The sequence below is a fragment of the Calidris pugnax genome, unplaced genomic scaffold, assembly GCF_001431845.1.
Source record: "Calidris pugnax isolate Ruff unplaced genomic scaffold, ASM143184v1 scaffold3, whole genome shotgun sequence".
Lineage (NCBI taxonomy): Eukaryota > Metazoa > Chordata > Aves > Charadriiformes > Scolopacidae > Calidris > Calidris pugnax.
In genome coordinates, this window is record NW_015090799.1 from 1,520,824 (window position 1) to 1,547,491 (window position 26,668).

At 43.5% G+C, this 26,668-nt stretch overlaps 1 protein-coding gene and 1 long non-coding RNA gene across 6 annotated transcripts in view; both read left to right on the forward strand.

Moving 5' to 3' along the window:
• The window catches only part of LOC106885183, a 149,360-nt gene extending 148,357 nt beyond the window's left edge, over positions 1-1,003 (forward strand). Inside the window, exon 3 of the long non-coding RNA XR_001411398.1 lies at positions 872-1,003. This is a non-coding gene — a long non-coding RNA (uncharacterized LOC106885183). The remainder of the gene's footprint in view (positions 1-871) is intronic.
• A 470-nt stretch (positions 1,004-1,473) lies between these two features.
• Positions 1,474-26,668, forward strand: part of LRRC4C (leucine rich repeat containing 4C) — a 122,360-nt gene continuing 97,165 nt past the window's right edge. For 3 of the 5 annotated variants that reach the window (XM_014937178.1, XM_014937175.1, XM_014937179.1), the window contains exon 1: positions 11,753-12,518. The gene's annotated coding sequence lies outside the window, so the exon portion shown is untranslated. Of the gene's footprint in view, positions 1,607-11,752; positions 12,519-26,668 lie in introns of those variants that run through there. The other 2 variants (XM_014937176.1, XM_014937180.1) reach the window with 1 other exon arrangement.

Below are 26,668 nucleotides of genomic sequence, written 5' to 3' on the forward strand. Positions count from 1 at the left end.
AGGTATTGACTGCTAGGGTACAGAAAAGAAGGATAATTATTTAGAAGGGTGAGGATTTACCCTTTTGGCTACCTCATATTTTTCCTCTTCGCCTCACCTGGTGCCCAGGTGGCCAAGAAAGCCAACGGCATTCTGGCTTGTATTAGAAATAGGGTGACCAGCAGAAGTCGGGAGGTGATTGTGCCCCTGTACTCAGCACTGGTGAGGCCACACCTTGAGTGTTGTGTCCAGTTTTGGGCACCTCAATCCAAGAGAGATCTGGAGGTGCTGGAGCGAGTGCAGAGGAGGCAACGAAACTAGTGAAGGGCCTGGAAGACAAATCACATGAAGAGCGGCTGAAGGAGCTGGGGCTGTTTAGTGTGAGGAAGAGGAGACTGAGGGGAGACCTCATCACTCTCTACAACTACTTGAAAGGACACTGTAGAGAGGTTGGTGCTGGGCTCTTCTCACAGGTAATTAGTGACAGAACGAGAGGGAATGGCTTCAAGCTCCAACAGGGGAGGTTTAGATTGAACATTAGGAAGGAATTTTTCACCGAAAGAGTGGTCGGGCATTGGAACAGGCTGCCCAGGGAGGGGGCGGAGTCCCCATCCCTGGCTGTGTTTAAGGGCCGTTTAGATGCAGTGCTGAGGGACATGGTGTAGGGGAGGACTTTGTAGAGTAGGGGAGATGGTTGGACTCGATGATCCCAAGGGTCTCTTCCAACCTCAATGATTCTATGATTCTATGATTCTATGTAGTGCACATCACATGGTGGTTATGGTGTCCCGTCATGCACTGACGTCACTGCGAGAGATGACGCTCCACAGTCCAACTGAAGGTGAGTCCATCCTGTTTAACACATTCAATCCGTGGTATTTCCTTTTCACAGCCTGGGTGACAGGTGTGCAGAGATATCAAATCATCTATTGAGATCATGCAAAGACTCTGGAAATACAATCTCGGCGAGTCCTGGCTGTAGCACTTTTGATGTCCTCGTCAGTGGCCACAGTCCTGCAAGTTTTGACGGTAAGAAAAGAGGTTCTTATGTACATTATATGCATTATAGTATTTTAAAGCCTTTTTGAATTTGGATAAATCTAAAAAAGAAGAGTTTCTGTTGTTTTCCAAAGGCCAAGGCTAAGCCATTAAAGACTGAAGAAAAGAAAAAAAAAAAAAAGTTAAAAAAATTCACTGTAAAAGTACATAGTGGTTTGTTTTTTCTTTAGATGCAGTGCTGAGGGACATGGTGTAGGGGAGGACTTTGTAGAGTAGGGGAGATGGTTGGACTCGATGATCCCAAGGGTCTCTTCCAACCTCAATGATTCTATGCTTCTATGATTCTATGATTCTATGTAGTGCACATCCCATGGTGGTTATGGTGTCCCGTCATGCACTGACGTCACTGCGAGAGATGACGCTCCACAGTCCAACTGAAGGTGAGTCCATCCTGTTTAACACATTCAATCCGTGGTATTTCCTTTTCACAGCCTGGGTGACAGGTGTGCAGAGATATCAAATCATCTATTGAGATCATGCAAAGACTCTGGAAATACAATCTCGGCGAGTCCTGGCTGTAGCACTTTTGATGTCCTCGTCAGTGGCCACAGTCCTGCAAGTTTTGACGGTAAGAAAAGAGGTTCTTATGTACATTATATGCATTATAGTATTTTAAAGCCTTTTTGAATTTGGATAAATCTAAAAAAGAAGAGTTTCTGTTGTTTTCCAAAGGCCAAGGCTAAGCCATTAAAGAATTAAGAAAATAAAAAAAAAAAAAGTTAAAAAAATTCACTGTAAAAGTACATGGTGGTTTGTTTTTTCTTAATAATGACCAAAAAGGGCAAAGTGGAAATTTGTCTGACTTATAAAAGATTTTGTCCAGATTTTGGATATTCTATATATATTTGGATGCTGAAGCTATTTAACTGAAGTAATTTATTTAGAAAGTTATGAGTAGAAATAGATCTTTAAGTAGAATCTTTAAAATGAAATAGATCTTTAAAATGAAAGTTATCTCCCTGGCTAATGTTACTTGTACCATGAACTTTTTTTTTTTTTTTCATTTTGGCAATTATCTCTAGCAAAGGTTTATTTCCCTCCCCAGTTTATTGAAAGCTCTAACATTCTTTGGGACCTTGCATGGTTAAAGCAAACCGTTATCCTTTTTGCAATGAAAATTTAGGAATCTGCTATGTTCCTTTTTCCTTGGCTCAGAGGTTAAACTGAAGGTCTTTTCCCTGTACCAGAATTTTACTGTGAAGATACACTAAACATGAGGACAGGGTAGAATAATATGGCTACTAGGTTGTTTCTCAGTAACATTTTGAAGCATATGTGGTTAAGATTTTATTCTCAATAAATGCAAATTGTATTTTCCAGTCACAATAATGCCACAGAAGAAATGAAGATGTCTGACACATTTGTCTCTATGTCAAACTATCATACTCTTGCTATTTAAAATTCACTGAAGAAAAAAAAAAGATACTGTCACACTGTAGAGATATTATTTCCAAAGTGACACATCATTCCTCTCCAAGTCTAGTTGTCCGTATTCGTAAATTTTACATTCTTAAAAATTCAATTTAAAAGAAACAGTCCTTTTTCACTCCACCGAGATTTTCCACCCTAAATGATTCTACAAAACTGAATAGGTATTAGATGGCGTATGAATATAAAATGAGGAACTGTGCTCCGGTCTCATCTACACCTGCATTAATCTGGAGACACTCTTGAAATCAAAGGAGTTATTCCTCCCTGTGGGGTGAATTTGCAGCAGTTTAATGTCAGTGGCACTCGGTCCTGGACAGGGGAGAATTTGTCTAGATTCAAATTCTAAGCCTGAAATTTGTGCCATGGGAAAATGGCAGGATTTGGGCCATTTTTCTCAGGACTGTTTTAGAGGGAAAACATTTGCAATTTCATTCTAAGCCTTTCTGTGAGTCAGGTTTTTTTAATGTTGACTACAGTAGTTAATTTCAGTCAACAGTGTTTACGTTTTATAGGAAGATGAAAAGCATGACATCATTGGCATGAACTGGAAATCAGAACAGAAAGTAGGAAGATGAAAAGTATGACCATTGGCATGAACTGGAAATCAGAACAGAAAAATACCAAATCTTCTATATTATTGTTATTATTAATAACAATAGGAGCTGTTGCACAGCTTTTGTTCTTTGCTGGGGTTACCACCCATGGATTTGCAATTCAATTTTGTCATAGGACAGGGGTTTTGACATGCACCTTTTCCTAATCTAAACTAATTAGTTTAAGTAAAAACTGGAATAGGATGTGAAAAAATAGTAGTAAAGGGCCACACAGCTACTGGTACAGGAGAGATTGTGTGCCCTGTGTTTCAGGGAACATGTCTACAGTCTATTTCTAACCATAGGGAGGTGAGCTAACAGCCTTTCTGAATGAATTCATTTGTGTCTGTGCATGTTGTGACTCAGAAACAGGAAAAGCTTGTCCTTCATTGTTTTGGAAATAAAGCCAAAAAGTCAGAGTGAAGATTAATGTTGGTCTTCAAGACGCTGAGTTCACAGGCAGAGTTTGGGATGGAAGGTAAAATTTAAAAATCACACGAGAAAAGGACATTCTGTAAAATTGTGGGCTTATTTAAGTCAGCAGAAATTTTGTCATTGACCTCAGTGGAACCAGAATTCCTCTGGTGCAAAGGAAGCTTTTGTATTTTTTTTTGGTTTTTGTGAGTATGTATATACTATTAAGGTTTAACACTCTGAATCTATTAAATGTTAGTCCTAACAGTCTCTATAAAATTAAGTGACTCTATTAAGTCACTTGTCCTAAAGTCCTGCTGCAATAAACTTAAGTGATTACCAACCCCAAAGAGCAACAGGGACATCATTTCATAAATGTTCTAACACTGGCTCTGAGTGTGTGTATATATGTGTATATATATCTCATGGAATCACAGAATCATGGAATTGTCGGAGTTGGAAGGGACCTTCTAGAGCCCATCCAGTCCAACTCCCCGGCCAAAGCAGGGCTGCCCAGAGCACATCACTCAGGAGAATCCAGGAGGGTCTTGAAGATCTCCAGAGAAGGGGACTCCACACCCTCCCTGGGCAGCCTCTGCCAGGGCTCTGCCACCCTCACCCCAAACAAGTTCTTCCTCCCATTGCAGTGGAACTTCCCATGGTCCAGCTTGTGCCCGTTGCCCCTCGTCCTGTCCCTGGGAACCACTGGAAAGAGTCTGGCTCCATCCTCCTTCAACCCACCCTTTAGATCCTTGTCAGCATTAATAAGGTCTCCCCTCAGCCTTCTCTTCTCCAGACTAAAGAGTCCCAGCTCTCTCAGTCTTTCCTCATCAGGGAGATGCTCCAATCCCTCCATCATCTCTGTTGCCCTACGCTGGGCTCTCTCCAGCAGTTCCCTGTCTCTCTTGAACTGGGGAGCCCAGAACTGGACGCAGGATTCCAGTTGTGGCCCCACCAGTGCAGAGCAGAGGGGCAGAATGACCTCCCTCAACCCTATTGGCCACACTCTTCCCTACGCAGCCCAGGATCCCATTGGCCTCTTGGCCACAAGGGCACATTGCTGGCTCAGATATATGACCTATATATGACCTAGTCAGAATTGTAACAAAACAGTCCCAAGTGCAAAGTTAGGAAAAGTTTAGCTCCTTTTGTTAGTGCTTTGTCTTTTTCATATTTTTTGTTTCTCCAAAGCAGCATTTGTTTTAGAAAAAATCTCCTCTGCTCGTTCTGAATTGAAGGTTGGGCACACAGTTCTCCTCGGCGCACGGATGAAGAAAGGAACCTGAGAGCAGATTAGAAAAAAAACATTTTTACTAATTAAGTGTAAGGTTTCTTACTTTCCTTCTATGTAAATACTGTTATAAACTATTAAGTTGTAGAATCAGAGAATGGCTGAGGGTGGAAGGGACCTCTGAAGATCATCTGGTCCAACCCCACTGCTCAAGAAGGGCCGCCTAGAGCCAGTTGCCCAGAACCATGTCCAGTGGCTTCTGAGTACCTTCAAGAGGAAAGACTCCAGAACCTCCCAGGGCAACCTGTGCCAGTGCTTGGTCACTCTCACAGTAAAAAACTCTTTTGTGATGTTCAGATTGAAGCTCCTGTGTCCCTTCATGTATTTTTAGACAATAATAAAATTTCCTCTGAGCCTTCTCTGCTCCAGGCTAAACAGTCCCAGTTCTGTCAGCCTTTCCCCATGGGAGAGATGCTTCAGTCCATCTTTGGACCTTTGTTGGACTCTTCCCAGTCTGTCCACAATTATATATATATATATAATATATAATTATTATATTATGGAGACATAAGTTTATTGAACAGTCGCTTAAACTTCCACGTGCCAAATTCACACATGTTGTGGTTTTACCCAGTTTTTCCTGAGATGGTATCTTTTCTTTTACTTCCTTCAAGCCTCTGTGACCCAATAGAAATTACCTACAAAACAAACAAAATTTCTCACTAGAACTATAGACATTGGAACAAAATTATCTGCTGCCAAAAATAAATAAGGCAGTATTATATTCAGCTGCTAATTTTGATGGTTATGCACCTGATTTTAGTGCTTTTAGTATTAAAAGAATTGAACAATAATCACTGTAATCACATATACAGAAAAATATGTACCATGAGCTTTGATTATGTTACAAAAATCGTAGTCTGCCTGTGAGATTATGTATGAGGTATTTTATATATGAGATATTTTATCTCAGACTACATATAGTCGGAGATTTTTAGGATCTCATTTTGAATCCCTAAATTGATTAGTGAGCTTGATCCTAGAGCTGTGCAGTCAAATGTTTGTCAGCACTTTCTGTTCACTTTTGGAAGTAGTAGGCTATAAGAGGATTCAAGTACTGTCTCCATATGCAAGCAGCTTCTTGTCAGCAATGCATAATAAAATAGAATCATATGTTCCACAGCTTCCTTTATGATTTCTTTGCATTTATTTAAAAGGAAGGCAGGGCTGTTGTTGACTTAGAACAACTTGAAACTGTGCTTTTCACTTCACTTTACTTTGTATGAGCAAAATGGTCTGGTTTCACTCTTTTCCTTAAGACTTGGTTCGCTTATTCAATTTCAAAGTTTCTCTACTCCTTTATCTACAGGTCAGGCTTCTCTTTCTTAGGCTTTAGTCATGTTTCTCTCCTACCAAGTGATTGACAATTTTGAATACCTAGTCTTTTCCAGTAGTCTCTTCCAGTGCTAATCACACACAGAACTTCAGATCTTTAACTCGCATCATCTGTCAAGAGGGAAAAGGTGTATTTTAACAATCTGTTGTTTTCCGTGACACCTCCCACCACACCAGGTTGCTCCAAGCCCCATCCAGCCTGGCCTTGAACCCCTCCAGGGATGAGGCAGCCACAGCTTCTCTGGGCAACCTGGGCCAGGCTCTCACCACCCTCACAGCAAAGAATTTCTTCCTGAGATCTCATCTAAATCTCCCCCCTTTCAGTTTAAAACCATCCCCTCTCGTCCTGTCACTACATTCCTGGAACAAGAGTCTCTCCCCATCTCTCCTGTAGCGTCACTACATTCCTTGAGCAAGAGTCTCTCCCCATCTCTCCTGTAGCCCCCTTTAGGGACGGGAACTCTAAAGTCTCCCTGGAGCCTTCTCTTCTCCAGGCTGAAAACCCCAACTCTCTTGACCTGTCCTAATAGGATAGGGGCTCCAGTCCTCTCATCATCTTCGTGGCCTCTTCTGGACTTGCTCCAACAGGTCCATGTCCTTCTTCTGTTGGGGACTCCACAGCTGGACACAGTGCTCCAGGTCTCACCAGAGCAGAGAGGCAGAATACCCTCCTTGCCCTGCTGGCCATGCTTCTGGGCATGCAGCCCAGGATGTGGTTGGCTTTCAAAAAAAATTTGAGTTTAGTTATCCTGCCATACTGAGGATCAGGCATGCTTGCCCCATTGCATGAAAGGCAAAGTTGCCTTGACAGTGTGTGTTTATTTTTCTTCACGGTTCACACTTTTGATTCGTGGTGATCTTGGTCGATAAGAGGAACCAGGCCCCAGTGTCCTGTGCTCTGTGGTTGGGATTGGTAGCGGTGCCAGGGCAGGTCCCACTCAGGGAGAAGACCTGGTACCAGCTGCTCCTAATTGTCTCTCCTCCTGAGTGTGCCCGGCGGTGGGGAAGCAGAGAGGCAGAATACCCTCCTTGCCCTGCTGGCCATGCTTCTGGGCATGCAGCCCAGGATGGGGTTGGCTTTCAAAAAAAATTTGAGTTTAGTTATCCTGCCATACTGAGGATCAGGCATGCTTGCCCCATTGCATGAAAGGCAAAGTTGCCTTGACAGTGTGTGTTTATTTTTCTTCACGGTTCACACTTTTGATTCGTGGTGATCTTGGTCGATAAGAGGAACCAGGCCCCAGTGTCCTGTGCTCTGTGGTTGGGATTGGTAGCGGGGCCAGGGCAGGTCCCACTCCGGGAGAAGACCTGGTACCAGCTGCTCCTAATTGTCTCTCCTCCTGAGTGTGCCCGGCGGTGGGGAATGATGGATAGCAATTCCCTAGTTTAGGAACTTAACAGGAGACCTCAGGATATTTCCTCTGTCCCACCTTGTCAGTGCCAGTAAAACACCACATCATGTGTGTCATCCCAAGTTTTCCACGGGGCTTTCATTTTGAGTATCAGCCCACCAAGTTGGATGGCTTTGGTGAATGGACGTGTAGGGAATTGTTTATCTTGCACAGAAAAAGCTGCAAAATAGCAGATTGAAGGCAATACACAAACAATGTCGCTTGGAGGCAACAACACATGATGTACAGCAGGAAAAAAGTCACACAAACCATTCTGTCCAGTGCTAATGATTCCCTTTTCATGTTTGATGAGTGAATGGCTTATTGTGATAATACTAAAATATTTGGTTTAAGGAGGTTTTGCAGGTTAAATGGCATGCACATTTGTAAAACAGATAATACAATTATATTTTTTCATTTTTGTTTATTAAAAAGACACTTACCTTTCTGTACAGGAAGCAGTGTCATCTCATAAATATCACAAATTGGATTCCTTAACAATTATGTTCTAAGAAGCTAATCGCTCTATCTTCTGTGTTTATTAGGTGATAAAGCATAATTGGTATATTAAAAATAACAAATTTTAAGAGAGAAGATTATATCATAGCCTACAGCATATTGCATTCGAGAGACTAATTTTGTGTTTAGTCACATCTATACCAGAAAATATATTATCTTTGTGCGTGTATGTGGATGTACATTTACTTAAGTACTGGCGTATGTTGGTTAGAAATGTGTATTTTGATGGAATTGGAATGACATAAAAAAACTACAAAATATGCAAATTTCCATCAAAAGTGAAATATTAGTTTGTATCCAGAGAGAAGCTGTAGTTATTGTGAATGCTTGTGGCTTAGACTCTGATTAGATCCCCCCTGTGTGTCTTCTGCCTTTGACACCCATTTATTTGTTGACTTCAGTTACAGAACCCTTCACTTTTTGCTCACAGGCTCTTCAATATCAGCAGGAAATTGTTCAGAAACTTTTTAAGGAAGCAGTGGGGCAAACATGTATTAACCTGCGATGGTTTTATTCTTCTGGGAAAAGGAACAACCTTGTGGCTTTTCGGATTTTAACTAGTAAAAAGAAAAAGACTCTTCTAAGATGCTTGCAGGCCCAAAATACACTAACAGCATCAATGAATCAGACAGGAACTAAATAAGCTCACAAACTGAGAAAAAGATTGTTACTTGTCAGCAACTTCATCTCCTGTCACGCTGCAGTTTTCTCCAAAAGTCCCCAGTGTCTTTTTTAGTGTTCTTGAAAGACCATTCTATTTGGGTTATTCGCTGTTGCTATGCACTCGGTGTTTCACCCATTGGAGGTAATTTCTGTTTGTCATTTATGCCAGTGACAGTAAGATCAGATGCTAAATGACCTAACAGTGATTAAGGAGATGGTTCCAGCTGCTTAACTTCTAGCTGGTGGAACTTTCTCACCAGAAAGCCCGCTGAGTCAGTAGAATAAATCTGAAAGTCAATGGTAATGATTCAGTAAGTGTTATATGACTGAACTCTGCCAGCTTATGGATTTTATAATTCTAGAAAAACTTATAATAGGACATATAACTTAACAAAATCTTTTCTTTTATTTTCAAGTGTGCCGGTTCCACACCAAAGGTGAAGGCTAAGTAGAAGGTACTGAATATAACCTGGCTATTTAGAGACAGGACTGAGCAGAGAGCCGGCGATGTTATTGCATGCACGGAATAACTCCCAGCTACTGCTTAATATACCAAGTTTGCTATAATTACCAAGAAAGCGCCTGACTAATTCCTTCTTTGGGATTGTGTGGAGGAGTGAGATCTATAAATAATTTCTTTCTGATTTTGAGAGAGACAAATGCCGGCACATACATCATCCGTACTCTGGTTCTCTTGGTGCAGGAGAGGGCAGCGCGTCTAACTTTATGTACGTGCAAAGTTTTCTGTAAAATTTCTATTGAATTTAGGTCCCTGAAAAACAAGACACGAGCATTTTAGGTAACAGATGTAAGTACATCCAAGGTGCCTTGGAAAGTAGGTGACAGACCTGTTAGTACTTCATTAGCCCAAATTTAGGGAGTCAGTTTAGAAATCTCAAAAACCCTGCTCAAAGCCATTCTAACCAAACTGCAGCAGATTTGATGGGTGAGTCTCGACACTGTCCTGGTGTGTTGCTGGCACTTAACAGTTCACCAGAGCTGGCACTTAAACCCACTGAAACCTTGAAGCGCTTCACAGGGCTGAAACATCTGCTTCTCCCAAGTCCCAGGCGATGGGACAAGAGGAAATGGCCTCAAGTTGCACCAGGGGAGGTTCAGATTGGAGAGTAGGAAAAATGTTTACACTGGAAGGGTTCTTAAGCCTTGGGATGGGCTGCCCAGGGAAGGGGTTGAGGCACCATCCCTGGAGGTGTTTAAAAAACGGGTTGACATGGAGCTTTGAGACATGGGTTAGTGATTGGGGTTGGGGGGTGTGTGTATGGTTTTCTTTGTTTGCTTTTTTAATCAGAGTTAGGTTGGTGGTTGGACTAGATGATCTTAAAGGTCCCTTCTGACCCAGACAGTTCTATGATTCTATAAAACGGAGTTTTAGGTAACTCGTATGTGTATACGGGTTTGAACCCAACACTTATTTCTGCAATTCTAAAACAGATTGTCTTCCCATGTGAATTTTTTCCACCGTTATGTTTTTGTTGGTTTTTTTTTTGCAAAGGTAACTTTATAGCTCATTTCATTTTATCCTGGCCAGAGCTGGTACCTTTGAATCCCGGTCGTTTGGTGCTTCTTTTGCGAAGACACCTTTATAGCTCATTTCATTTTCTGTCCTTCCCCCTGCTCCAGCGGCTGGGCCGGTACCTGCGAATAGCGGTGGAAGTGTCAGAATCGGGCAGGCTTTTAAGAAAATGAGTTTGGACGTTCCTTTCCTGAAGACGATCCCTTGTTTTTTTTTTTCCCTGCCTGCTTTTCCGCCTTGGGAGGTTTGGGAAGGTGTAACCCCGGGTTGGTTCCCGGACTGACCGCCAGGTGGCAGCAGCGCCACGTCGGAGCGGCTCCCGCAGCCTTTCCCTGACATCAAGTGTTAATGGCATTGACCAATCAGTGCTAAGATGATGGGAGGTAATTGGGTAATTGTATTTTACTGATCACAAGCAGAGGGGGAAAAAAAAAAAAAAAAAAAAAAAGAAGTGGGGGGGGGGAGAGAAGGGAAGGGGAGAAGGAGGAGTGTAGGCTGGAAGCCTGGCCCTGGGACATCGGCGAATCCTGGGGTGTCACCCAAAGGTGGGGAGTAAGAGAAAGCTGGAGAGAGCGACGGAAAAGCAACGGCAACGGCAGCGGCAGGAGCTGGATGGACACATCCATGCGTGCGTGCGGGCACACACAGGGAGAATTCCAGCTGAAGCTGATGGGAGGGAGGAAGGGTTCCAGCCGGGCGAAGGCTGGGCGTCTCGGGGATGAAAGCACAAACTGAGAGAAGCGGCCGCGCTCCCGGGAATGTGTCATCGTGGAAGGGAGGGAGGCAGGAAGGAAGGAAGAGAAGGGGGAAGATAACGGGCATGTGGAAGAAGATGGGAGACTAACTCGCTGCCGTGCAGAAGGGAAATCCAACTTGTAGATGTGAAATACGGCAGGCTGAGCTTGGAAATGAGATCAGACCTGCATTGAAACAGAGAAGGGGAGGAAAGGGAGGCAGAGACCGGAGAGCTTTTATCTTTCTTCCTCTCTGTCTTTCCCCTCTCTCTCCTCAAAGAAGAAGCAGAAGTTTATCCATCTCGGTGCTGCTGGATCTTGTGTAGCTGCTGGACAAAAGATGGAGAGGAATCTGAAATGAAAAGGAAAGGGTGCTTGTGAAATTTACAGCTAAGAGGACAAATCCCGCCTCCCCGGGCTTCTTTTGTGCCCCACTGGGGGAGTTTTAACATCAGAAAGATTTTTGAGAAGTGTGGGGGGCAAAGGGGAGAGTGGGCGTTAAAAACACCCATCCCAAGTGTTTAAAAAATAACGAGGGGATGGATTTCTTCTTGACAGCTGGTGGGAACCTTGAATTTTTTCTCCGCTCCCTCCCTCCCTCCTTCCTTCCATTTAATGTGAGATTATGAAAATGCAGAGGAGTTGGAGGGAAGGCGAAAGGATCTAACGTGGAGTTTGGAGCGAGGAGAGGGTGCTGATGCTGTGGATTGCTGCCTTCTCGCCGAAATCAAAAATCCAATTGCGCACTGGGTTGTGATTGGAAATCTAATCAGATCTTTGGAGCTTGGGGAGGGGGGGGTGGGGGAAGAGAGAGACTAAAAGTTTATTGTTTTGACAGACGCAACCAAAAATTTCAATGCAAAAGGAGATTCTTTTCTAAAGGAGTGTGGGGGATAGAGAAAAAGAAGAATGGGAATCCCCGTTCTAATGTGGAGACCCACGGATTGGATAATTGATAGTGCAGCAAAGAAGGGAGAAGAAGAAAATTGCCTGGCAAGACCTGGATCTTAACAGTCACAACAAAATTCCATTAAAAGAATCCAGATGGAGGGTTGCTTAAAAAGAAATAAAGTCCTTTCTGCTCTCCGGAGAAAAAATGAATAGTGAGCAATGGAGAGCATTGGAGCCAGAGAGGCAGAAAACCTCAGAAAAAGGAAACTAGGCAAAGGATCCACAGTGGAATGAAAACTTTCGGAAAGGAGAAGGACCATTCATCCTCTGCAAGGATTTTTGCTTTTTTCCTGTTATTTTAAGCCACTCTTCTCCAGTGAAGGCAAACATCGGCGTTACCACTACAGCAATTTCAAGCAGAAAAGTTGAAAGCCACAGAGAAAATAAAGGACAGAGAAGAAAGCAAAATTGCCGGAGGGGGAGAGTTCAGCAGTGTTGGGTTGGATTGGCACCTGTATGGACTGAAATTGCTGGGAAATTGCCATTGGATATCCTCTATTTTGGTTTCCTTTCTTGTTTTTAATTTTGGTTTGCTTGCTGAAATGAAGTAGTTTTCAAACCCCTCCCCCACCCTGGTTTTTCGTAACCGCTCGGATTTCCAGCTGGATAGTCTTTGAGGATACAGTAAGTACACTTTCTATTCTATGATTATTTTTTTTTTTTTTTGGAAAAGGAAATATGCCCCATTGCCTCTCTTCTCCATTCCTTATCCCTCTTTCCTTGGTCTTTTCCCCCACCTGAATAAAAAAATCTGACTGGATTTGGATAATGGCTGGAGGGGGGCTGATGGGAAGGGAGAAGGGAAGGAATAAGGAGAGAACTGAATTCTCCCAATAGCTCAAAACCTTTCTGTTAGTAAAACTCCAGCCTTGGTAGGATGGTGCAGCCGCCTGCCTGCGTGGCATTTGTTCACTAGCAAAGAAATCTTTTGAGAAATCCCCTGCAGTGAGGGGTGGGGGGGTTGGGGGTGCTGCCTGCTTGCCCAGGCTGTACAAACAGATGCAAGTTGTATAGAATTGGATGCACGGAGAGTGTTTATCACGCGTTGGAACTAGAGAAAGGCTCGGATTTGAATGCTGGCATCCAGTCTGACATTGCAGATCGATAGGGTGTATTAACAGGAAAATTTTATAATCCAGCAGGGAGGGGAAGGATGGCTTTTGGCGGGAGTGGGGGGTGTAGGACAAGGGGTTTAATGGATTTTGAGCAGGCAGCTCTGAGAGAAATGGCACGTTTTATACTCCATCACTAGGAAAAAGCAGTAACAGGCAGAGAGAGGACATTCTTCTATTGAAGGGGAGTTTAGGAAACTGCTGTACTAGCCATCCGTGCCCTCCAGATCTCCTAGGAAATTCTTTGTGATTTTGTGGTGAATCCTTCAGGCTCCCCTAGGACTTTCCTGGCAATTGAAGGAGATGTGCTTTGATTGACGGGCAGTGAGAGGATACCGTGCTGTTGGGAGGATTTTGTCATTACGCTGATCATGAAAATAATTAAAAAGTGGCTTGTAGATGGTGGGGTTCACAGATTAGCAGTGATGTGTAACAGACCAGTGAATGTTTCCCCCTTCCTGGAGAAATGAGGTGGGGGGAGAGTGTAGAATAAAGGGACGATAACATGGTGTTTAAAATAGAGGTCCTTGTTTTCCTGTAGGGCAGGGTACCACTTCCGTCCCCTCTCCTGGCATGACTGCTTAGCTTGTAGGTAAGGAGTTTTCTTTCTTTTTCTTCCCCTTCTCTCCTCCCTCACCTCTGCCCTCCTCAACCTTGGTCTTCACATGTAGAGGCTCCAGCTGAAAGTGTTAGGCCAAAACTGGTGGAGAAGGAGAGAGAGAGGCAGCTAATTAAATGAGCCATTGAACAGATATGGATAATTTTTGGCAGGCAAGATGCGGAACAAGATTTGCCACTCACTCATTTTACTTTTCTCTAGCTGCAATATTCTGGAGGAGGGGAGAGAAGGCAGGAACGGGAGAGGTGTTGGTAGAGACAGATTTTAATGTTTTTTTTTCTGGCAGCATTTCCCTCTTCACAAGCTTCCTGCCTGAAACAACGCGAACCAGCGTTCTAACTTCCACGGATAAATATCTAAATAAATATTAGCATCTTCCTTTTTCCCCTCTTTCTCTGTTCACTCACATCACCACTGCTGCTTCATGTGAACGTCCTGAATCTTTTGGCATAATGGAAGTGAGACCTTCTGCCTCTCCAATGTGTCCCAGGCGCTTCTGTTTGGAGGTCATGCCTCTTAAACATTGGCTACTTGCAAAGGATTAAGATTTCGGGTGCAATTCTGCTCCCACAGAAACCTCTGGGAGTTTTTGTTTGGCCACGCGAACAAATCAGCCCCTTTGTGCTGTTGTGTTTAGGAAAAGAAGGAAGCAGGCACAGCAAAAATTGTTCCTTCCAGCTCCAATTACTCTCATCCTTCTCAGTATGGCTAAATCAGTTTAGGATGAAGTGCACCAGCCTCATTTATTTCTCTGGGCACATGCTTCCTGGTGGGACACTGAATGGCTAATAAGTTTGTCAGCATCTGAAAATAAGCCCACAACTCTGGTCTCCCTTCCTTCGTGTACCTATTGTGGGCTCCACTTGCATCAGTAGTTGCAGTAATAGAGCAGCTAAATTTATGTTAAGCTGCTGCTCAGTAATTACTGAAGGAGAAAGAAGCTGGCTAAGGAAAAGGCATCTCCAAGCTTTTCCCCTGGATCGCTGTCAAGCGACCACATAAACAGAAAATTTGATAGAGCAACTCCCGTTTTTGACAACAGGAAGCTGCCATAGGTGCCTCATTCATTTTGCTCAATAACGAGCAGGAGGATTTTCTCGATGCGATAAGGAAGACATAAACAGAAAATTTGATAGAACAACTCCCGTTTTTGGACAATAGGAAGCTGCCATAGGTGCCTCGTTCATTTTTGCTCAATAACGAGCAGGAGGATTTTCTCGATGCAATAAGGAAGCACTGGGAAAATTTAGCCCCCAGTTTGGGCTGAAATAGGCAAACCTTGTCAACATTAAAAAGCTAGGGATGCGTGTCTGCTTCTAAAAAGCCAACAGTTTCACACTTCAGTGAATCATTCACTTAATACAGTAGCCAAAAGACACATGGAACATCCCAGAGTTTAACTCGTTCAATCTCCAAGTGGGAATGAGGATCGTATTTCTCAGCTTTTGTGCTGGGGCTTTTCCAGACCCCAAAGGCCTGATCATGAACTAAATGGCCGAAAGACATCGTTCCAAACATCCAGCTGAACAAGCAGCAAATCTCCTCGAGTAGATGCAAGCTCGATGCGATAAGGAAGCACTGGGAAAATTTAGCCCCCAGTTTGGGCTGAAATAGGCAAACCTTGTCAACATTAAAAAGCTAGGGATGCGTGTCTGCTTCTAAAAAGCCAACAGTTTCACACTTCAGTGAATCATTCACTTAATACAGTAGCCAAAAGACACATGGAACATCCCAGAGTTTAACTCGTTCAATCTCCAAGTGGGAATGAGGATCGTATTTCTCAGCTTTTGTGCTGGGGCTTTTCCAGACCCCAAAGGCCTGATCATGAACTAAATGGCCGAAAGACATCGTTCCAAACATCCAGCTGAACAAGCAGCAAATCTCCTCGAGTAGATGCAAGAGCTGGCTGTCTTTGCTCTTCCCTCACATGTGCCTGAGCACAGGGGTATCTTTCGGGAGCTTGTACTGGTCCTACAGGCTGTGTCTTCTTCAAACCATGGAGCCTGGAGAAGAGAAGGTTCTGGGGAGACCTCATAGCAGCCTTCCAGTATCTGAAGATACAGGAGAGCTGGAGAGGGACTCTGGATCAGGGAGGGGAGACACAGGACATGGGGTAAAGGTTTTAAACTGAAAGAGGGGAGATTTAGATGAGATATTAGGAAGAAATTCTTTGCTGTGAGGGTGGTGAGGGCCTGGCCCAGGTTGCCCAGAGAAGCTGTGGCTGCCCCATCCCTGGAGGGGTTCAAGGCCAGGCTGGATGGGGCTTGGAGCAACCTGGTGTGGTGGGAGGTGTCCCTGCCCAGGGCAGGGGGTTGGAACTGAATGATCTTTAAGATCCCTTCCAACCCAAACCATTCTATGATTCTGTGAGCCTTTTAATCACAAACCCAAGTAGCCAGGATTTTGGCACTCTATGGGAAACCACTATGTGTATATTTAGGCACCAAATGCTGGTACAGAAGGAGAGAGAAAGCTGCACTGGAGGGTCCTGCTCCGTTTGTTCTAGCTCTCCAGCAGGTCAGAGATCACACATCCCAGATTTCAGGTATTCCTGACAAACTGCAGGTTAGAAGTGCGAGGGGGCAGCCCGACCATGTCTTTTCACATTTCAGGAATGATTTGCCCTGATCTAGAACAGGACCTGGTTCAGTTTGCTGGAGCAGCAGCAAATTTTGTGTCATGATATCTCCCAGCCTGATAGCACTGACGAGTGAAGAATGGACTTTGAGATCGGGTGGTGAGACCCAAGAAAGAACAGTCTACATGGGAGGCAATACAAGCAACTATTTGGGACTGGAGGAAAAGAAAGGGATTCTTGAGGAGGTGCCGTGGCTTCCTACATATAGGCTTTTATTATTTGTATATTTATATCAAATTATTTGCCTGTGACCTACAAAGCCATCTCCCATTTGACATGAAGGCTCTTGCTGTAGCGGTATGAGGACAGGAAGACCTTGAATGGGGCTCAGGACAGAATTTTAGCACCTTTTGAGAGTTTTTGGTGAAAACTCAGGAGCTGGGCTGTCCACAAGTGTGGTCCGTTGGCTGAAGGAGCGTGCTGTGCACTGCAGCAGTGTGGGGGGGACTCCTCCTTGGTCTTGCCAACGTGGCTTCACTTGGACTAGGAGATACCACAGAATGTTTTGGGTTGGAAGAGACATTAAAGACCATGGAATTCCAACCGCCCTGCCCTGGGCAGAGACACTTCCCACCAGATGAGGTGGGAATATCCTTTTGATCCTAGTGAGGGGAACGAGGAGAAAGGGAGAGGGAAGGGGGCTGGAATTAGTGCCTCCTGCAGTCTGGGAGGAAAATCCCTCCGAAGAAATGCATTTGTCACCCGCCAAGTCGTTCCTAGAGGAGTCAAGCTGACACTTTGGTCCCCTATTAGCAAGGGCCCTCCTTCTGCATCGCCGTCCAGCCCCTTGCCAGCTGCTGTATGAAAATGGGAATGGAAAACAAGCCTCCTTCAGCTCTAAAATGCAGGACAGCCCAGCTGAGAGGAGGATTTAGCAGCAGCAGGAGCAGCGGTGCTCTGGAAGGCAGCCTGGCAGCGCGCTCCCTTCCAGCGGGGTGGGCAAGGGGCTGCCCTCCCAGAGGATCCTGCCTCCCCTTCCTAATCACAGGGGGAGGACATGGGGGCTGGTGACATTTTGGAGGGGTTTATTTAATGACTTTATTCAGAAAAGAAGGCTTCTTGTTATTTAGCTGTGCCATCGCTGTCATTTTTTTTCCTCTCGGGGCATAGAAACGGGGACACAAGAGGGGAGATGAGCGTGTTAGTGGTGTGTTTTAATCGCATATTCCCCAGCAGAAATACATGGAACTGAATTAACACAGAGTTCCTGGTGGGGGGGTCTGGATACTTTGCTGTCTGTTAGAGGAAAAGGCAAAAATCAGAGGCTTGTGAGTGCATACAATAAAAGAGAATGAGGATTTACATTTGGTATCCAAGGAAGCGAGAGCAGAATCCTGCAGGGCTTTCTGTTCATTGTTTAAATGTTGCCATAGCAATATCTCAGGGCACAAGTTACATGTTTTCCACTTCTGGAGTTGAGCTTTTCTTCCCTCTCTCTCTCTCTATTTTTCTCTCCCTCGATGTAGCTGATAACCAGGGGTATCTCCCCAGAAATGTGCAGGGCAATAGGAAGAGGTGTTGGAAGGCAGCGTGTGTCTGTCTGTCTGTTCTTCCCTCTCATTTGCAAAGATGCTGGAAACCCAATTAGGAGGGAATTGCTGGATAGAAGCGGAACGTGAGGCTTTTGTTGTGAGGACATGGAGCATATTACAATATTTTGTGTAGCGGTGCTCTGTTAATTGGATAGCTGCAGGCAAGCAAAGTGGAGCAGTCGCTGACAATTAGAAGCAACAATGAACTTCCCAGGACCGAATCCATTCCTTGGGCAGATTAAAATGCGTTTTGGGTATAGTCCAGGACTTCTGTAAATTTAAATGCTAACACCACTGTAAGGACTCTTGAAATGGTGTTTTCCCAGCGCTGAGGTAAGCCTTCCCCTTGCTGCTTGCGGGAGGGAGAGCGGCAGCACCAGACCACCGAATAGAATCTCCCAGAGAGATGCTGCAGAGCCTGTACTTGTTATGTCAGGACTGTGGGGGAGCAATAGAACCAGGAATCCGGGATAATCCAACAGGAAACCAACCAAACAACCCCCAAACAAAGCAAAAAAACCTCCAGCGACAGTGATTTCCAGCAAGATAAGTTCCATGAATGAGGTTCTGTCTGCAAACCAGCAGCAACCCAGAGCATTTAGTAAATGCTCTTTGTGTTTGAGGGATCTCTCTCCAGTGTTTTTTGGCAGCTACAGGATTCATACAGTCCTGTGTGTTAAAATAATCACAGAATCCGCTCTTTGTGTTTGAGGGATCTCTCTCCGGTGTTTTTGGCAGCTACGGGATTCATACAGTCCTGTGTGTTAAAATAATCACAGAATCACAGAATCTTCTAGGTTGGAAGGGACCTTAAAGATCATCTTGTCCAACCATCAACCTCACTGACAAAAATAGACACCCACACAACAAACAAGGAGCATCATCACTAAACCAGACCTCCCAGCACTACATCAACCTGTCTTTTGAACACCTCCAGGGATGGTGCCTCAAGAATAAGGATGTGGATTCATTTCATGTTGGTATGGATGGTATAGCATAAACTGGATTCTTGAAGGCCCAGGAGTTGGTGCTTTGCCTTCACTAGACATAGACGAACCATTGCTCTCGGGGTCATTCCATGGAATCTTTGAGATGGTAAAAAAAGGTGGCCAGCTGATGGGCCACCTCACCTCTTATGCACTGTGATACCGCCCACTCCTCAAATTACTAAAGCTCATCAGGTTCCATTGTCTTGGTGGGAATTTGAAGTAGGGAGCTAGGGATGAAATTATCATGATTGGGTTCTTCATCAGCCAGCCACAGACCAACATTTGACTTTCTTTTTAATCTCCAAAACCAACTATTAGTGGACAGATGGGAGAGCTTGGGATGACAGTCTCTCTGTAAACTGGTAGAAGTGAGAATTCTGTCTTGCAGAGAATTAATTAAAAGGATTGTTCTGATTTTTATTTGCTAATGACCGTTTTTCTGTTCTAATACAGCACTGCAACTTGCGTGAAGTACTCAGTTCTGTAGTAATTCTTCCATGCAGCCAGTTTCACTCCTTTTACTTTTCTTCCTCTTCTGTCATTGTACAGAGGTGAACCCAGTTCTGCTCCAACTAATCTCAGTTGGAGCTTTACTAATCACTTCAGCAGGATTGATCCCACACTCTGGTTTTTATTGGTTTTATTTTTTTCCTTCTCCGAAATGTTGTAAAAAACTTTTTTTTGTTCCAGAAATAAACAATGGGACAAGTATTTATATTTACAGGCAGCAGAAGGTGATCCAAATACCATGTTGAATTAATGTGCCATAAAATTTTGAATTTCCAAATGTTCCATATTCCCTTTGCAGTCCCTGATGATATTCCAGGTATTAATGTTTCTTTTTCATCAGTGATGTAATAAGTGATGCTTTAATTAAGTGATCTGGCCCTTGTTATTACCACAGTAAAAGCCTCATTCTCTATTAACAGAACCAGCTATTTTGTAAAATGTCACATTTTAGGGCTGAATTCTTAGTCGTGGCTGGGGGAATTTGGTGACGGTGTGATATCTTTGCACTGACTGCTCACATCAATAACCGAATATTGCCACATGTTACAATGACTTTAATAATAAGTGTTATAAGGCTACAGAAGAGGATCTACAAGGACAGAAAAGGGTTAAGGTAGCATTGTTTTCCCTCCCTCGATGCAAGCAAGTTTCAAATGAAGTGCAAAAAAAAAAAAAAAGTATTAAATTCCATGAGCTCCTTTGCCAGAGGGCATATATGTTATGTTAAGGGTTTTTTTGAGTTAGCTGTTTGGTTTTACAAGGATTTTCTGTGCCAGCACTCTTATTTGTGAGCCCTTATCGGACAGGCAGGTTCTCCTACAAGTGGTTATACATTCTTTTTCCAGAGGCAAGCTTTTATATTTGTTACATCGTTGAAGGAACCGAGGGTCATTTTGATTAGGGTTGTTGATGCCCCGGCTCCCAAAGGGGAAGGATGGCGACCCCCTTAGCCTTTCAGGTTGCTCACCCAGTCTCCAGGCTGCTACTTCCAGAAGAGTTTTATTGCATTTAAAGCCCACCTGAATTTTGACTGTATATAGTGCAGGGAATTAAAACCCTAATGGATTTCTCTTTTGAACTGGAAAAAAGGTCGAAAAACCTCACCTTCAGTGAATGTTCACACTGATATTCTGTAATGGACATTTCACTGATTAGTCTGGCTCTGAAGACTGAGTTATATACATTAAGTAGAGGCCTGGAGGTATCTGTTAAAGACTATTCAATCAGGAGGGTTTCATCCTTAAGTAGCTTTCCATAACGTGGAAAAAATAATTATATTTTTTTAATGGGAAATTTCAGTTTGGGGGATATGTATGAAAATCTCATGCAGGAGTAATAGAATGTCATTAAGAGTTGCAGAGAAATATCAGTAATAATTTACTATCATCTCAAAAGGTATTGCATCTAATCTAAAGTATCATCTTGGTAAGATTTTTTTGTGGCAAAGAGAGATGAAGTTGATGATTGCTTACAACAAATGGATAAAATGCAGCCAATGCTGCTGCTTCAGAAAGAGCTATCTTCTAAACCCAAGGAAAATGATGAGAAAAATTAATTGGAGAGAACATATAAACAGAAGGCTGTGAATTTAAACTGGACAGTTTTCTAGGAATATAATGTTTTGCCAGATTAAAACCCAAATCATAAAAGAGTTCACATTTGGCTATGAGTCTGTCTTTCATACAAGGGAAAATTAAGCCAAAATTTAACAATTAACCCCAAAACAAAACAAACTAGTGTATAGTAGGTTTCAAAAAAAATAAAAAAAAAGAGGAAACAAGGTAACAACCCTTTTAAAAAATAAGATATAAAATGGATACAATTGATCTGCTAGGAGAGAAACGTTAAGGTTGAGTGATGTATTTGGAATATACCAGAGATGAGGGACTGTTCGTATTGCTGCTTTATTGGAGACATCCCATGAAGAGTTGCTGTCAGTAGTGATGCAGAACTGACAGAATTAATTTTTCACAATTAATATTTCTATCTGGAAAATCCACGATTCAAAATTCCTGTGATGAAAAGAAAAAACAAGTGAAGGGACATTGGAAGTGATAAATAGGGATAAATATTTTAAAATAACAAACGTGTTGTACATTTCTGAATAGAATACTCTGGAGTATAAATCTAGAAAACATTCCAATGATACAAGTGCAACGAACTTGGTAATCACTGACCATTTACTGACATAAATTTTAGGCAAAATAACAGAAAATCCAACACAGGATTCAGCTGAAAGAGAATTAAGGCAGGCGAAATATTTAATGGCAATGGTATGGTCTTATGGGAAGTATTTTCTATCGAGCAAACAATTTGACTCTTTGATGGTGTTGCAAGGTTGATAGATAAAAGTTACTATGAAAATATAGTGCACTTAAACTTTGAACTACATAGAATACTTCAGTGGCTTAGAAGTCCTGGTCAGGGATTCAAAACTAAGCATTTTGGGGAAATATGTTCGAATGAATTATACAGATATTGTAAGTCCTTTTATAAAATCTTTATCAATGATCTAAACAGATCTAAAATCAACATAAAAATACACTTAACATAAGTGTAGGGCCCACAGTTGGCAAAATGACTTGGATCAGAAGAGCTGTTAGGATGAGAATGTGAGGGTAAGCTGTGTGAAGCAGAATCCCAGAATCACAGAATCATCACGGTTGGAAAGGACCTCTGAGATCACCCAGTCCAACCACACACACACACAAGACCCGCACAACCTCAGGCACTAGAGCATGCTCTGAAGTGCCAGCACAAGACTCGCACAATCTCAGGCACTAGAGCATGCCCCAAAGTGCCACATCTACATGTTTCTTCATTCCCTCCAGGGATGGTGACTCCACCACCTCCCTGGGCAGGCTGTTCCAGGGCCTGACCACCCTCTCAGGAAAGTAGTTCTTCCCAATATCTCATCTAAACCTCCCCTGCCCCAACTTCAGACCTTCAGAGCAGGTAACTCAGCTGTCTGAGAGGGCATTTCCCCAAACTGATGATAATAAAGACAAACAAAATAACAACAAACAACAAAAAATACTAATCCCCAAAAAAACTTCTGAGACCAGCTGGTGGGGTGACAGCAGCAGGCAGGGTCCCACACTTGGTGAGCAGGTCGGGGAGCCTGTGGTCCCGTAAGTGGGGATGTGGTCCCTCCCACAGGGTCTGGGAGGATTTCTAAGTGATAATACTTTAGGGGATTAATTATTTAGGGGCGTTCAGAAGTTTTTTAGGTGTCGCTTTGTAAGCATCCAGCATTGTGTTTCATTGGTTTCGTTCTTCATCCTGAGCTGGCGGTGAGTGCCAGTTAATTAAATCACAGATCACAGATCACAGAATCTTCTAGGTTGGAAGGGACCTTAAAGATCATCTTGTCCAACCGTCAACCCAACTGACAAAAATAGACACCCACACAACAAACAAGGAGCATCATCACTAAACCAGACCTCCCAGCACTACATCAACCCGGCTTTTGAACACCTCCAGGGATGGGGCCTCAACCCCCTCCCTGGGCAGCCCATTCCAATGTCTGAGAGGGCATTTCCCCAAACTGATGATAATAAAGACAAACAAAATAACAACAAACAACAAAAAATACTAATCCCCAAAAAACTTGTGAGACCAGCTAGTGGGGTGACAGCAGCAGGCAGGGTCCCACACTTGGTGAGCAGGTCGGGGAGCCTGTGCTCCCTCCCGTAAGTGGGGATGTGCTCGTAACCCCCAGGGTCTGGGAGGATTTCTGAGTGATAATACTTTAGGGGATTAATTATTTAGGGGCGTTCAGAAGTTTTTTAGGTGTCGCTTTGTAAGCATCCAGTGTTGTGTTTCATTCGGTTTAGTTCTTCATCCTGAGCTGGCGGTGAGTGCCAGTTAATTAAATCACAGATCACAGATCACAGAATCTTCTAGGTTGGAAGGGACCTTAAAGATCATCTTGTCCAACCGTCAACCTAACTGACAAAAATAGACGCCCGCACAACAAACAAGGAGCATCATCACTAAACCAGACCTCCCAGCACTACATCAACCCGGCTTTTGAACACCTCCAGGGATGGGGCCTCCACCACCTCCCTGGGCAGCCCATTCCAATGCCTGAGAACCCTTTCAGTGAAAAAATTGTTCCTAATATCCAGCCTGAACCTCCCCTGGAGCAACTTGAGGCCATTTCCTCTTGTCCTGTCGCCTGTGACTTGAGAAAAGAGACTGGCCCCCACCTCTCTACACCCTCCTTTCAGGGAGTTGGAGAGAGCAATAAGGTCTCCCCTCAGCCTCCTCTTCTCCAGGCTGAACACCCCCAGCTCCCTCAGCCTCTCCTCATAAGACTTGTGCTCCAGACCCCTCACCAGCTCCGTTGCCCTTCTCTGGACCCGCTCCAGCCCCTCAATGTCTTTTTTATGGTAGGGGGCCCAAAACTGGACACAGCACTCAAGGTGAGGCCTCACCAGTGCCCAGTACAGGGGGACAATCACCTCTCGGGCCCTACTCCCCACGCTGTTCCTGATACAGGCCAGGATGCTGTTGGCTTTCTTGGCCACCTGGGCACACTGCTGGCTCATGTTCAGCCGACAGTCGACCAACACCCCCAGGTCCTTTTCTGCCACACAGCTCTCCAGCCATTCTTCTCCCCAGCCTGTAGCGCTGCAGGGGGTTGTTGAGACCCAAGTGCAGGACCCGGCACTTGGCCTTGTTAAACCTCATCCCGTTGGTCTTGGCCCATCGATCCAGCCTGTCCAGATCTCTCTGCAGAGCCTCTCTACCCTCCAGCAGATCAACACTGCCACCCAGCTTGGTGTCGTCTGCGAACTGACTGAGGGTGTTGTTGATTATAGTGATGCAATTTACAGGATGTGATACAGGATATATACAGACTTCGGTCTGTAAAAGCAAGTCTTGAAAGGGATTTGAGATCATAACAGGCAAGACATTCCACGTGGGCTCCCACAATGATAGTGGTGAAAAGGGCCAAGTCCTACCATTGGATAAATAAGCAGAGAAATGGAATAGTGATTTTAACGTCAGTGGGAAAACTGGAATGCTGTTACATTTTCATTTGTCTACGTTTTGAAATTTATGTTGAAATGAGACACAAAAATAGTGCTGAAAAAAAGGAAAAAGTCAGTGCTCAAATTTTATTGATTAAGAAACTTGAAAACTGATGTGATTAATGTATGAGGGATGTGAAGAAACTGATGTGATTAGCGTATGAGGGAAAAAAATAGATGTTAAAGTGTTTTCTAAGATAGAAAATAAAATTCTAAGAAGCAGCAATAGTTGGAAGCTGAGATCACCTAAATTCCAGTTATTAACTAAGGATAGATTTTTAATGGTGAAAATAATTCACCATTTTAAAAATTGCTTGGAGAAGTTGCATTTTCTCTCTCTTGGAGCCCATGTAGACAGAAGGGATGTCTTTGTGGAGCTCTGGTGTGGTGAAGTACCCATTGCTCTCTTTTGTATGGTGTGATATTCAGAAGGGCAGAGCGGATGGTTTGGAGGTCCCTCTACCCTCAGCCTGTGATCCTGTCCGTGGAAGGATTGTAGCCTGGCATTCATAACCAGCCTTCCCATCCCATCATCAACAAAAACCTCCAGCTTGCAAGGCACAGACCATCCCAGAGGGTTCCACCACCCAGCCCATCCCTTCCTCTCTGCTGAGATCACTAGCAGGGCGATCTGCTTCTTTACAGCAGTGCTCTGATTCAATCTCAGCACCTCGGACTTCTATCTTATTGGTGCCAAAAAATGTCTTTGGAAGCCTGTTAATTTGTCAAATCTGAAATGGTTTATAGAAATGAATTTTGAAGGCTGTGCTGAGGGTGAGCAAATACTTGCCATGCATATTTACTCGTTGATTCATTAACTCAGCCACTAACTGATCTGTGTGATCAAGCTTCTACCTCCTTCACATTTCTCTTCGGAGTGGAGAGATTTTCAAGCTTTGGGTCCTGTACCCCTGAAATGCTTTTTATCAACAACCTGGGCCTCCAGCCTGAAAAAGTCACAGAATCACAGAATCTTCTAGGTTGGAAGGGACCTTAAAGATCATCTTGTCCAACCATCAACCTAACTGACAAAAATAGACACCCACACAACAAACAAGGAGCATCATCACTAAACCATCCCTCCCAGCACTACATCAACCCGTCTTTTGAACACCTCCAGGGATGGTGCCTCCACCACCTCCCTGGGCAGCCCATTCCAATGCCTGATGCCATTTGTTTAAGCTGACACAGCAGTTTAACACCTAAATCAAAACAAGCCAAAATGGCTATTTTCTAGCTCAGGCTTCTAGATATGAATCCAGATATGAACTTCGTTGATAGTTGGTCTCCATGCCTGGCTTCTTTCCAGGTCTGAGATGAACTAAACATAGAGGTGTCAAAGTTGGTATATCCTTCTCTCTGTTTCTCTCCACTTACGAGACGCTAAACATTGTTCTAGCCATGTTTTTTCTTGCTCTGAATGGTTTTTAAGCATTTTAGACTAGAACTGTGTTTTTTCTGTCTTCATAAAATAACTCCATTTGTGGACTTGTTTTTACTTGTTTACTTCTTTTGTTAATGCATGTACTTGGGAAGAATGGTTTGGGAAGAAAGAGGAGAGGAAAGAATATTTGTTTAAGCTGACACAGCAGTTTAACACCTAAATCAAAACAAGCCAAAATGGCTATTTTCTAGCTCAGGCTTCTAGATATGAATCCAGATATGAACTTCGTTGATAGTTGGTCTCCATGCCTGGCTTCTTTCCAGGTCTGAGATGAACTAAACATAGAGGTGTCAAAGTTGGTATATCCTTCTCTCTGTTTCTCTCCACTTACGAGACGCTAAACATTGTTCTATCCATGTTTTTTCTTGCTCTGAATGGTTTTTAAGCATTTTAGACTAGAACTGTGTTTTTTCTGTCTTCATAAAATAACTCCATTTGTGCAGTTATTTTTACTTGTTTATTTTTACTTGTTTACTTCTTTTGTTAAAGCATGTACTTGGTTTGGGAAGAAAGAGGAGAGGAAAGAATGAAATAAGACCCCACGTCTCTGCGTAATACCTTTTGGTAGTGTTGGTTGCAATTCTATACACTCAACCCCACGTCTCTGCGTAATAGCTTTTGGTAGTGTTGGTTGCAATTCTATACAGTCTCAGTGGGCTGTCTTCTATTTCTAGTTACTCTCCACCTGATTTCTTGGATGTGGTTTGCTCTAAACTTTTCTGACAAAAATTACCAATGGAAATCTGAAACACAGATACCTATTTCATACTTACACATGAGGTTGGTGGTGACCTTCTCTGTTTACTTGTGAGTTTCATGGTGTGTTTCATAGTCCACGCCAAATTTTTTGTGTTAACTGTGTTTCCTGCATTCAAGAGCCTTCATGGAGTC